Source organism: Amaranthus tricolor, chromosome 9, assembly GCF_026212465.1.
Source record: "Amaranthus tricolor cultivar Red isolate AtriRed21 chromosome 9, ASM2621246v1, whole genome shotgun sequence".
Classification (NCBI taxonomy): domain Eukaryota; kingdom Viridiplantae; phylum Streptophyta; class Magnoliopsida; order Caryophyllales; family Amaranthaceae; genus Amaranthus; species Amaranthus tricolor.
Window position 1 is genome coordinate 772,959 of NC_080055.1, and position 12,844 is coordinate 785,802.

Here is a 12,844-nt window from a genome sequence, read left to right on the forward strand (position 1 = left end):
TGTACATTTAAAGAACAAAAACAAGTCAACACAAGGTTGAACAACACTGTCAGGTAAAAACGGCTGACTACACGACCTTCAGCTCTATTTTTTGGGGTCTTCCTGTGACTTTTAGGAGAGACCTTGGCCCATGACAGTAAAGTCCATGTATAGAGATACCATTTCTATCCTCCATGTCTCCTAAGAAGCTATATGTGCCTTGAGCCAAGTTGGGTCTGCACTTGAGCCATGTGTGCCTTGCATACTTGGTTCAACTTCCCCTTCTTGAGGAAGTATTGTCCTCAATTCTGTACGTGCTATGTAAGGTTTGAGATCACCTATGTTGAAGGTATTTGAGATGTTGTATTTCTCTGGGAGATCCACCTTGTATTCATTGTTTTCCAATTTTTGTATGATCTGGAAGGGGCTTATGGCTCTAGGCATGAGCTTATTCTTCCTTAGCTGAGGAAATCTTGCTTTTCTTAAGTGTACCCACACAAAATCAACTTCCTCTAGCGCTGTCTGGTGCTACTGCCTTTGTTTGCTTTCAGTTTGTATTTTGCATTAGCTTTATGAATATTCTCCTGGATTATTTTGTGCAGCTTCATCATCTCCTTAACCTGCTCCATTGCATCCTTATATAACCTGTCGTTGTTACAGCAAAATTTAGAGAAACATGCAATAAAGGGTTTTCCCCATAGACACATTCAAAAGGGGAACGCTTTGTGCGATAGCTAGGACTTCTATTGTATGCAAACTCTACCTGGCATAGCTTGAGGTCCCAATCCCATAGATTTTTATTCACTAAGGTTCTTAAGATTGAGCCCAAGGTCTTGTTGGTCACCTCCGTTTTCCCATCAGTTTGAGGATGGTGAGATGTACTGAACAAGAGCTTAGTGCCTATCAGACACAATGGTCCTAGGTACCCCATGCAATCTCACAATCTCTGCAAAGTATAACCTAGCTATGTTTTGAGCATCATCCACCTTGTTGCAAGCAACAAAATGTACCATCTTGGAGAATCTGTCTACTACAACCATAATAGAGTCTTTCCCCCGCTGAGTCCTACGTAGGGCCATAATAAAGTCCATGCTAAGGTGCTCCCAAGGCTTTGTAACAACAGGTAGGGGCATATATTCTCCATGTGCCATCCTTCTTAGGTACTAAGATAGTAGGAACAACACAGGGGCTAAGGCTCTCCCTCAAATAGCCATTCTGCAAAAGTTCTTCAACCTATTTTTGTAACTCCTTAGTTTCCACAGGGTTGGTCCTATAGGCAGGTCTATTGGGTAGGGCTGCTCTAGGTATTAAATCAATTTGGTGTTCTATGCCTCTAATAGGTGGTAGTCTTGAGGGTAGCTCTTTAGGAAACACATCTGCATACTCTTGCAACAAAGGTTTAACCTCAACAGAAATGTCTACAGTCTGGCTAACCTCCTTAGTAAACATCAAATACACCTATTTTTTCCTCTTTATCTCTTTCTCACAGGCTTTCCTATTCATAAGTTTCAAGGTCTGACTATTAGGTGGGGGTATGGTCTTGTGTGGTAGTAAGGGAATCAAGTCCTTGAGCTTTTCTTCATGCCTCACAGTATAGATGTTAAGCAAAGCCATCATGGGTGGTCTTCCTATCCTAATGCCAAGGTCTACCAAGCAGTAGGTGACAAGCACTCATATCAAGCACATCACACAACACTTATCCTTATAAGAGTCAGAACACTTGGCTTTGGGTGTGGTGTGAAAGTTCCTCCTAATGACTAAGTTGTAGTGCTCATCTTCAGGTAGCAGTCTCTCCCTTTCTTTCTCTGTCTCAGATCCCTCCACACTGTCCTCATTCCTTTGCAAACTACCAAACTCACTTACTCTATAAGTCCCATTTGGTTCTCCTTCCTTCACAAGGGGCCAGGTTTCCTCCTCTCTGCCATTTTATGAGACTAACATAGTCCTAGTGCTGTGGTCACTATTGATATCTCTCCACTCTTACATAGTGAATGCCCTTGCATTAGGAAAAACACTCTTATAATGTCCACGCCCATGACATCTGAAACGAACTATGTCTTTTAAGGGAAAATCTTCTCTGTTTTTACCTTTTCCTTTGCTGTCTGGTTCTTCCCTCTTAGGTGTGCTAGGTGTTCTGTTGGGTGTCTTGAAGGGTTGGGTTCTAAGATTTCTTTTTTAGCTTGGGGTAGGAGTGCTAGCCTTCCTTCTAGTGGCAAATCTTTCATAGTTCATGGCCAAACTACACGCCTCAGTGAAGGTCAGGTTGGGTGTGCTCATCATCCTCTATGCTATGTCTTCCCTCAGTCCTCCTAAGAAATTAGCTATCCTCATATCCTTAGTTTCATTAACATCACATAACAAGGAAAACCTCTCCCACTCCTGCACATACTCAGCTACAGTCTTATTGCCCTGGGTAAGGTTGTTCCACTGCAAATACAATTACTGCCTAAAGTTCGAAGGGATATACTTCCTCCTAAGATGTTTCTTCAATTTTTCCCACGTATCTGTCCTAGGTTTATCCTCTCTTCTTCTCTGTTTCTGTAACCCTTCCAACCATATGGTTGCCAGCCTTGTGAGTTTGATTTTGGCCAGTCTGTATTATCTGTCAGGTGTTGTCTCTTTGAATTCAAAATACCTGTCTAAACTTGCCTCCCATTCAATGTAAATCTCAGGGTCTTGTGTCAAACCATCAAACTCAGCAATATCAATCCTAATGGTTCTGTCTTCTTGATTTCTTAGTGTGAAATTATGGTTTGTGTATGCATGTGGTCTATCTGTGGGAATTAAACCAGCAGAGGCCAAGGCTTGAGTAATCAGCTTTAAACATTTCTCTACATTTTCCATTCTTGCATCCATGATAATAGAGAAACAACAAATGAAAAGAGAAACACGAAAATCAGCAACAATGAAGAACACAGAAAATCGCTTTCTGACAAAAGACTAAATGATTTTTCTGTATGCAAAATACAATGATTATTAAACTTAGAAACAAATTTTTCATTCAATTAAAATTTAAACAAAACTCACACTATGATTACTATGACTGTAATTAGAAGAAATTGGAAAGATCTCATCAAATTTTGCAATTTCAGAAATCTCAGAAATGCACCAAAACATTTTGTTTTGGTCGAGTGTTTTTGAGTTTTTTTCTGCCCTTCCACGAACAAAACTCTGATACCAATTTGCACAAAATTAAGAGGGTCCTTGAACACCTTAATTTGCCCTAGAATGATGGCTAAAGGCTTGAATAGGAATGAATCAATCTGAAATGAAACTATGCACAAAATCAACAACAAGAACTAGGCTTTTGATTTTCAGGCTGATAAAATACCCTCCAATGGCTTCACTCACCACCTTCGTGTATTTGATATTGCAACCCAAGGATTGACTACCTCGTAGAATGAAAGATAAACTTTGAATTTGTGTGACTAACAAATCAAAGGGTTGAATGTATGACTAACACTCAAATGTCAAAACAGACAATGTTGAAGAAAACAAATGTGTTTGTATATTTTTGAAATCTGAACTGCCTTTACAAGGGCTAGGGCCTCTTATTTATAAGCCAAAGAAACAAGACAAAATACTAAGGATACCAAGACAAGGTTAACTAACAATAACGGCTATAATAAGTCATGTGCCAAATATGTGCACATTTAAAGAACAAAAACAAGTCAGCACAAGGCTGAACAACACTGTCAGGTAAAACGATTGACTACACGACCTTCAGCTCTATTTCTTGGGGTCTTGTAACACCCCGGCCCCTCGGACCGCTGGTGACTACTTTGGAGACTGTAGACTAGCCCAACAAACCAACACAAGTCTTTCCAGCGCACTTTGACCTCACTCGTGCGCACCCGGAAAAACTTCCCAGAAGGTCACCCATCCTAAGATTGCTCTCCACCAAGCACGCTTACTGTGGAGTTCTTAGCAAATGGGCTCCGTAGAAAGGAAGAAGCACCTTGTTGATATGAGTAGTCTATCAATCATTTTTCAAGCTAAATCTGAGGTATTACACTCACCCCCACTTAAGAATACAACGTCCTCGTTGGACCGTAACTTAAGGATCTTTTCCCCCGCTAGGTGCACTGAACACTATCAGCCACGGTCGCAGGGTTGCTCTGATACCATTTGTAACACCTCGGCCCCACGGACCGCTGGTGACTACTCTTGGAGACTGTAGACTAGCCCCACAAGCCAACACAAGTCTTTCCAGCGCACTTTGGCCTCACTCATGCGCACCCGGAAAAACTTCTCAGGACGTCACCCATCCTAAGATTGCTCTCCACCAAGCACGCTAAACTGTGGAGTTCTTAGCAAAGGGGCTCCCTAGAAAAGAAGATGCACCTTGTTGATATGAGTAGTCTATAAATCCTTTTTCAAGCTAAATCTGGGGTATTACAGGTCTTTCTGTGACTGTTAGGAGAGACCTTGGCCCATGACAGTAAAGTCCATGTATAGAGATTCCATTTCTATCTTCCATGTCTCCCAAGAAGCTCAGGTCTGATCTGACTAAGTCTTGCAGGTCGGCTTGTCAGCGGATTTGATCAGTAACTGGTAGACTTGATTATTTGCTGCGGTTCTTGTATTTGCTTCAGTTTTCTTGAGCATATGCTGTGGGCATTTTATTATTTGCTGCGATTTATCAACTCTTCTTGTATTATCTTCATCTGTTGTGCTGTCAGTTCCCAAACTTCCTTCCTTCTCTTGATCAACATCTAAATTCAATGTTGGGTCTGCACTTGAGTCATCCGTGCCTTGCATACTTGGTTCATCAAGTCATTAATAAAGGTACAAAAAGCAGCTAAGTTCTCGATAAACAGTAATTGCTGCGGCCTAGATCGGAACCTGAAACTACATCCTGCAAAATGTTGTCATCCATGATACATATGAGAGCCAATTGAATCGGTCAACGCTTAACATCGACCATAACTTCCTATCCAGCTTAAAATATGGAATTATACGCTACATTTAAAAAATAATAATTTAAGTACGAACTTACAATTAATTGACTCCACCGTATTCTTTTACTATATTCTTTTTCTGTTCTATACTTTTAAGTCATTAAGATACCATTCTCAATCTTGACAGAATTACGTTACTGCCACTTATACAATTCGGTAATCTTAACACTTAAGTAAGTTCATTTGGTTAATACTTATAATCGTACCATGCATTATAACATCAACACTAATCAAGTTTATCACTAATCAACAAACACAACAATATGACACCTGATATATGTACGGGTTTGCTTAGGTGAGGACCGTAGTCCTAAACCCTAACTGTGTTGGGAGTCATCACCCCTCCAATACAATTATGCTCGAGCTCTACAGGGTCGATTGCGAACCCCCTGTCTTACACCGCATTTTGCGTGCCGGCCAACACAGACGCCGGGATTTTACATGCCGGTCCATGGTTCGACATTACCTTACTATCAGGGTCATTCAATCAATATTCATTCACACAAGTACATCACATTTTTATTACTACAATTTGATTTTGACTTTGATCAACTTAGGTGATAACCTCTTTTATTTATTAAAATTCTTAATCATAATGTAAAATTAACCTTTATGTCTTTATACATTCATAATTAAATTTTTACACATTAAATTTTATTTATAACTTTATTTTCAATACTTCACTAGATTCACACTAATAACTTAATATTCTATCAATAGTCTTCAAATTAATATTTTCCACAAGTAGCTACGAAAATTTCTCTTTAAATAAGTTCTCAAAATTAACATTTTCAACTTTACAATAAATAAAACTTTCAAAAACAATCAAATGTTCTAATTAATATTCCAGTTAAAATTGCATCATTTGGATAAGTTTCCAAAATTCTACAAGTTCACCAAAAATCAATATTTCAAGTTTAGAAAAATAAGTAAACTTATTAGGTTTGCTAAAATCAACATTCTAGTTATAAAACAAATAAAACTTAAAATTTCACAAAAATCAATATTTCTAGTTTTAAAACAAGTCAAACTTATAATTTTTACAAAATAAATATTTCACAAATAGTTTGAGCGGCAAGTATATAAAAATTTTTTTATATCATTTTACATAAATTTTGGTCAATTAGTTAGCAAATAAATTATTTTGTACTAAATAGTGATTAAAAGTTACTTTTATTATGAAATCTCATATATTCAAGAAAAACACTTCAATATTTAATAACTTACAAAAATTTCTCAAATATTTCTCAAAAATAATTAACATAACGACTTAAAAAATAAAAACTTTACGCAATATTTTAGAAATTTACTATAACTTTAAGGATAAACTTAAATCTCAAAATAAAGTATAATAACAATATTCTTAATATAACCATACTTAATAAAAAATATGTTCATAAAATAACTTACTACCTTAAAAAACTAGTTTGAAGGCTATCATAAACATATTAATAAAAATTCTAACATAAAAATTCTTAAATATAACAACTTTTCTAATGTAATACATAACTCATAAACATACTAGCACTAGTTTATAACATAAATCATACTTAATATCACTAGAATATAGTTTTGCACCCAACTTCCTAAACTTGTTCAAAGATTATTAAATTAATATACTAAAAATACTTTTAGCATACACATACTTAATATAATCTTGATCATAATTTCATTAAACTAACTTCCTACTAAAACATATCAACATATATCATACTTTGTATATTATAAAGTAAATATAATGTAAAATTTCACAAAAAGAGTATGCTAAAAAGTTATAACATACTAACATCAAGGATTAGTACTAAGTACTAATTAGGAAAATAATAAGAAATAAGACACTCCAAGATGGATAATAATGTTCCAAAGATAATTCATCAAAACTTCCAAAATAACGATGATCTTCTAAGCTCCCAAAATAAATAAATTCAAACTCCAAAAATAATGATACATTAAGTACCCAAAGTAATAACCTAATAATGCTCCAAAATAATGATGATTTAAGCTAAACAAAGTGTGTTCTAAGCTCCATCTTCTTGAATTGCTTCAACTAATAACAAAGGTATTAAGGTAGTAAGATTTTAGTGAAGTGAAAATATAAGAAAAAAATGTTAGAAAGATTTGATGATGGTATGTAAGTAATCTCATGGCTAAGGAGTAATTATAATGGGTTTTGACAACTTCTAATTCATAAGTTGTATGAAAGAAAGCGTGTTAGGAGTATGGAAGAAGGTTAACTTGTGTAAGTGGTTTGGAGTATGTAAGTGTATGTGTAAGAGTTGGAGTGTGAAAGTAAACTTGTAAGAGCTGGAGTGTGTAAGTTGGTGTATAAGAGATGGAAGTGTGGAAGAAGGTTAGCTTGTGTACGTAATGAATATCATGGATTAAGTAGAAAAGATTTTGGTTCATCAAATTTTTGTTCTAGTATGTACAAGTGAATATACTTTAAAATAATGGGTAGATTTGATCATGAAAATAAGTAGTTTACTTGGAAAATTTTACTTAAAACTATACTTAAAGTTAATAATAAAAATACGACTCATTTTTAAGTATAAAATAATCAAATCAAAGTTATAAGGTTAAAATAATAAGTAGTAATGTTAGTTTAAGGAAGAAAGCTAAAACGTAACATTTTACAAAACCGTAAATATAATAATAAATATTTACTTTTCGTACTATAAAATAATAAAATAATCTTTTAGTGCTTATAAAAATATTTTAAACAAAATAATATTTTAAAGTTTGATATTTGAGAGAAATTACAAAATTGGAAAAGGTTTAGGAATTAAAGTTGGTTTAAAATGGATAACCAAAGGATTAGAAATTTAAATTGAAAATTCAGAATAATTAATCAGAAGATTAAGATTAAAAATTTTGAGTCTGTTACACCGGCACCCCACCAGAAAATATCGGCACAATCATTTCTCTCATCTCTACTTTTTACTTCTTTGGCCTTGCTCTGATTCTTGTCTTTTCAACCTCCTTTAATTTTTCTTTTTTTCCTCTTTTTATTCTCTGGATTACAGTTATCATTCTCTTCCACCTAGGTCACCAAATACTTTGCCCTCTGCCACTACCACCCACACAATTTCCCAAGTAACCATGCATAGTGTTCCCACGCCATCGTGGCTGCCCCAAGGGCCTCTTCTTAGCATCACTACTTCCATCATACCTTCCAGTCCTCCACGTTTCCGTTGTGTCTCCACATGTTGTTCCACTTCCTTTTTCTCTAATTTGCTGTTACTTTATTACTTTTCTATTTTTCTTGATTTTCTTCTTTCCCAAAATCTTTTACCGCCACTTATGAACTTTCAATGATTCTTCCTTTACTTTTTTTTCTTCGGTGTAATTTCATTTCTTTCGTTGTACTTCATTTGCTCACCAAAATCTGTTAGTTGATCTTCACAATTTCCCAAATCTCCAACTACCTCTTCATTTGCTTCATGTTCTGCCTCTTTTGTTTTCTCATGGTAAACAATTATCATTAATTCATCCTTCATCCCTTGATTGAAGATGAACATTGATACTCCTTGTGGCTACAATCATGTACCGAAAGTTCGGTTTCCTTTAAGTGTTCATCACAAAACTCATGCACTCCCTTTCCCCAATTTTCATAACTCTCCTTTGTGGAAGTTGGTTTGAATAAGTGAATGACATTTTCTGAACAACCTTCTTGTCGATCTCTAAGGGTGAAAATTCAGCCCTAAAGCCCTAAAAATATTCATCTAGATAAGTTATCTTTGTATTTTCTAGACTTGTGACATCTCCGGTGGGTTTTTGGTCACCGAAATCATTTCGCTCTGATACCATGTTTGCTATAGCCTGGCTACTTGAATTAAATAGTAAATTTGGGGATGAAATATTAAAAGGACAAAAGTAAAAATATATTATAGTATTGATGAGCAAAAAAAGATTATAGCCCTAGAAATTGTAAAAAAAAGATAAATCAAGCACTTCGAGAAGCTTAAGGTCTCTTAAAATGAGTATAAACTCACCCACCAAATACTTAAAAATTTTCATGATCATTCATAACTTCCTAATGCTCCATATTTATAACAAACTACTAACTTATTCCCCAAGTCTTTTCTATACGGTAATTACCTAAATTATCCCTCCCTACCACCAATATCAGGTCATTGCAAATTTTCTCTACATTTTAATCAACAAATTGTATCTCAAGAGCTAACATAATTGTTATTTTAACCAATATGACTACTACTATATTAATACAATTATTTGATGAAACGTAGAAATTTTTAGAAAGTGTATCATGATTAAAAATCATTGAGATGTTGAAGGGTTAATAAGGAAGTATAAATACGTGAATTAGGTACAAGGTCCATGTGTGTAATAAACTTTTGTGATTCATGAAAGGCTTGGTGTATTATATTCGTATTATAATACTCTGTACTAGTCATATTAGTGCAATTTTAGTCCTATTAGTATTATTATTCTAGTCTTATAGTTTAGTATTAATCGATTAAGTATATTCTTAGTTGTCATACTAAAGTTTTAATCGTATTTGTTTAGTACAAATCATATTTGTGTAGTATTAGTCATATTACTATAGTATTATGCATATTAGTATAATATTAGTCGTATTAGAATATTTTTAGACGTATTAAGCTGTTGGAGGGAAGTTTCCTTCTTTTTTGAATAATAATTAGTATCAAAATATAATATTAATATAATATTAATTAAAAATAATTAATCTGAAACAAATTAGAAGTAATTGTTAAAATTGTGGATTGTGGACTGTGTATTTTATTTATAGACATATGAACATGAGGGGAAAATTTTCCTCCATTTTCTTTTTTAATTTTACGACAAATTCTTGACCAAACAATAACTAACACTAAAAGAAAAGCAAAATGACTACAAATAAAATATATTAAAAAGTGGTCGCTATTGGGCCTCGAATTGGTCGTCATTTGCCACCACCCACTGAATCGTCGCTAACTGTCACAAATGGCATTGACTTGCGTCTGACTGCAGATTCAGGTCGTCAATGGCAACAAAAATAGAGTGCTCGCGAATTTATAGTCACAATTTTAACGTTTTTTGTAGTGTAAATGTGTAATAATTAATCTTTATTTATACTCTCTCCTATTTATTATTGTTGTCCTATTTAATTTTTGCACATTTGTCAATGCATATACTCGATCACAATTTTAGTTTTTAATACTCCCTCCGAACCAATTTAGTTGTCTCATTTCCTTATTTGGTAAAGTCTTTTTAGTTGTCTCATTTCTATTTTTGTCAATCTTTTTTACCTAAATATTCTTAGTTCAAACAAGTAATTACGAATATACCTTCATATACCTTACTTACCCAACTACCCTTCACTATTTACCCTTCACTACTTACCCTTTACTATTTACCCTTTTTAATGGACCCCACACCATCCTTAATAACCGTGCCCAAGCAAATGAGACATCTAAATTGGTTCGAAGGGAGTATTAATTAGTAACAAAATAAAATTATCAAGGATTGAACATAATTATTGAGAGAAAATCCATATGAAGAATAAATAAGGAACAAGTTTAAATTTAATAGGCATGTCTACAAAAATGAGTACATTGACAAATACTATCTTGAATGCATCTTGAAGCCAACAGCCTATAAAACTTCTTAGTCTCACACAATTCTTGACATTGTTTTTTCAAGCATCGCGGTTCCATAAACAACTCATACTCATCATTGCATATCCCTGCTTCTCCTTTGCTTCCTACATTTTTTTACATAATTATTGATTATTCATTATTTGCATTAACTTACAAGGGTGTGTATATACATAAAAAAAAAACCTCCAAAATTGAGTTTTTATTTTTAAAATATCATGATCTTAAAGATTATTTTTTTGACTGTATTTTTCATGCCCTCTCCTTAAAGAGGTCTGAATATGATTTAATTGTCACCTACTCCCAAACCCTACTACTCAGCAGGATTTAGTGAGTATGATGATGATCTCAAAGAAAATCAAGTTAGTAATTAAGGCTCAAAATTATATTGTAAACTCTATTTTAAAGGCTATTAGATATACTTCTTTCCGTTCATCAATTATATAATGATGACATTACATAAAGAATAAATAGTAACATAGATACTCAATTTCAGCTAAAAAATAAATAAGTTTAAATAAAAATGGAGTTAGAGTATGTAAGATATTCAGAAGTCTTAAATATAAGTTTAAGTTTAGGATTGAGTTGATGTTTTGACATGATAGTAGAAACCAACATAACGTCAAATTTCAAATTATTTTATTTTTTGTGGAGATCTATTTTTTTTTTACCTATTTAATAAGTTCCGGAAAAAGAGTAATACCTTTAGGGGAAATGACCAAGACTAACAAGAGGATAATAGAAAGTAGCATAACCTTATTCATGATCATGATGAGCAAATCTCAAATTTTACTAAATATTTATTTTATTTATTTTTTGGTAGATAGAAACCTTAGAGTTTTGCTAGTTAATTTATTTGTATACACAATAATTTTTTCAAGAATTTATAACGGAAATCATAAATATAACTCCACAAATGTAACAATAAAAAGTTTTAAAGTATAAACAATATATACTTTTTCTTTAGTGAGTTGTTAAAGAGATGCATGTTACATATTTTTTTTCATGAGTGTTGTCAAAGTGAAAACGAAATAATTTCAAGTATGACGTTATTTATTAACAAAATTCATACACACACGTAATATTTGTGTCAAGGTAAGAATCATTTCCTGTATTTGTATACTTCCATATGGTAACATGTAAATCTTTAAATACTTCTATATGTCTAAATTTAAAATTATAATATATGTCTAAATCTAAAATTATAATATATGTCTAAATCTAAAATTATAAAACAGATTCACATTTTTATATTTTCAGTAACTAAACAATAGTTCAAAAAATTAACTTTTAAAATATTTCAATAATTCTTTCAAAAAAATATTTCAATAATAATATATTTTTTATTTAATTTGAATAACTATATCGATACAAATTAAAATGAAAATAATATAGTTAAAGCAGAAAGTAAGCTATCTTAGGATCAAGGTTAGCCAAAACACACCTCCTTAACTTAAAAATTAGAAAAATCTAGTATTTGACACATAAACTAAACTAAGTTAACTTGGTCATGTTAAAATATATGTTGGTCTCGCTGTCAATATAATAAAAATACCTAAAATTATACACAAATTGTTGTGAGAGGCCTTTTTTAAAGAGGGTCTCAATTGGGCCATTTTCATTAGATTTTATTAAAATACAAAAATGGAAGATGTAGTATAACTGCAAGCTTTCTCAGTAGGGGTTTAGGATACCTCAAGTAGACATTTAAGATACGTCAAGTAAAGATTCACAGTATGTCAAGTAGGTGTTATTAACATGTCGGTCAGTTGTCAAGTAGGTATTATGTGATGTAAGTGTTTAGATTATTTGCTGTAAGGGTTTAGGTTATGTGCTATAGGTGTTTAGGTTATTTTCTTTACGTGTTTATGTTATGTGCTGTGGGTATTTTTGTTATGTGCTGTAGATGTTTAGATTATTTCTTTTAGATATATATGTTATGTGATGTAGGAAAGTTTATACTATGTGCTATAAGTGTTTATTTATATTATTTGGTGTAAGAGTTTATGTTATGTTCTATAGGTGTTTATTTAGGTTATTTTGTGTAGGAGTTTATGTTATGTATTGTAGGTAATCTGATCTACGGTTTAAACGGTCTGGTGCTTATTATTTCAAAAAAATTTTGGTTTTCGATTTGGTCTCGATTTTAAAATTTTCAGACCAGACAAGACCCAAACCGTACTATGAATGAAAACTATAGTTTTTTAAGGTTGCTAACTAAACATTTCGAGATGTTATTTTTTTTTCTATAATATATACGTGAATGATGTTGATGTAATCAACTAA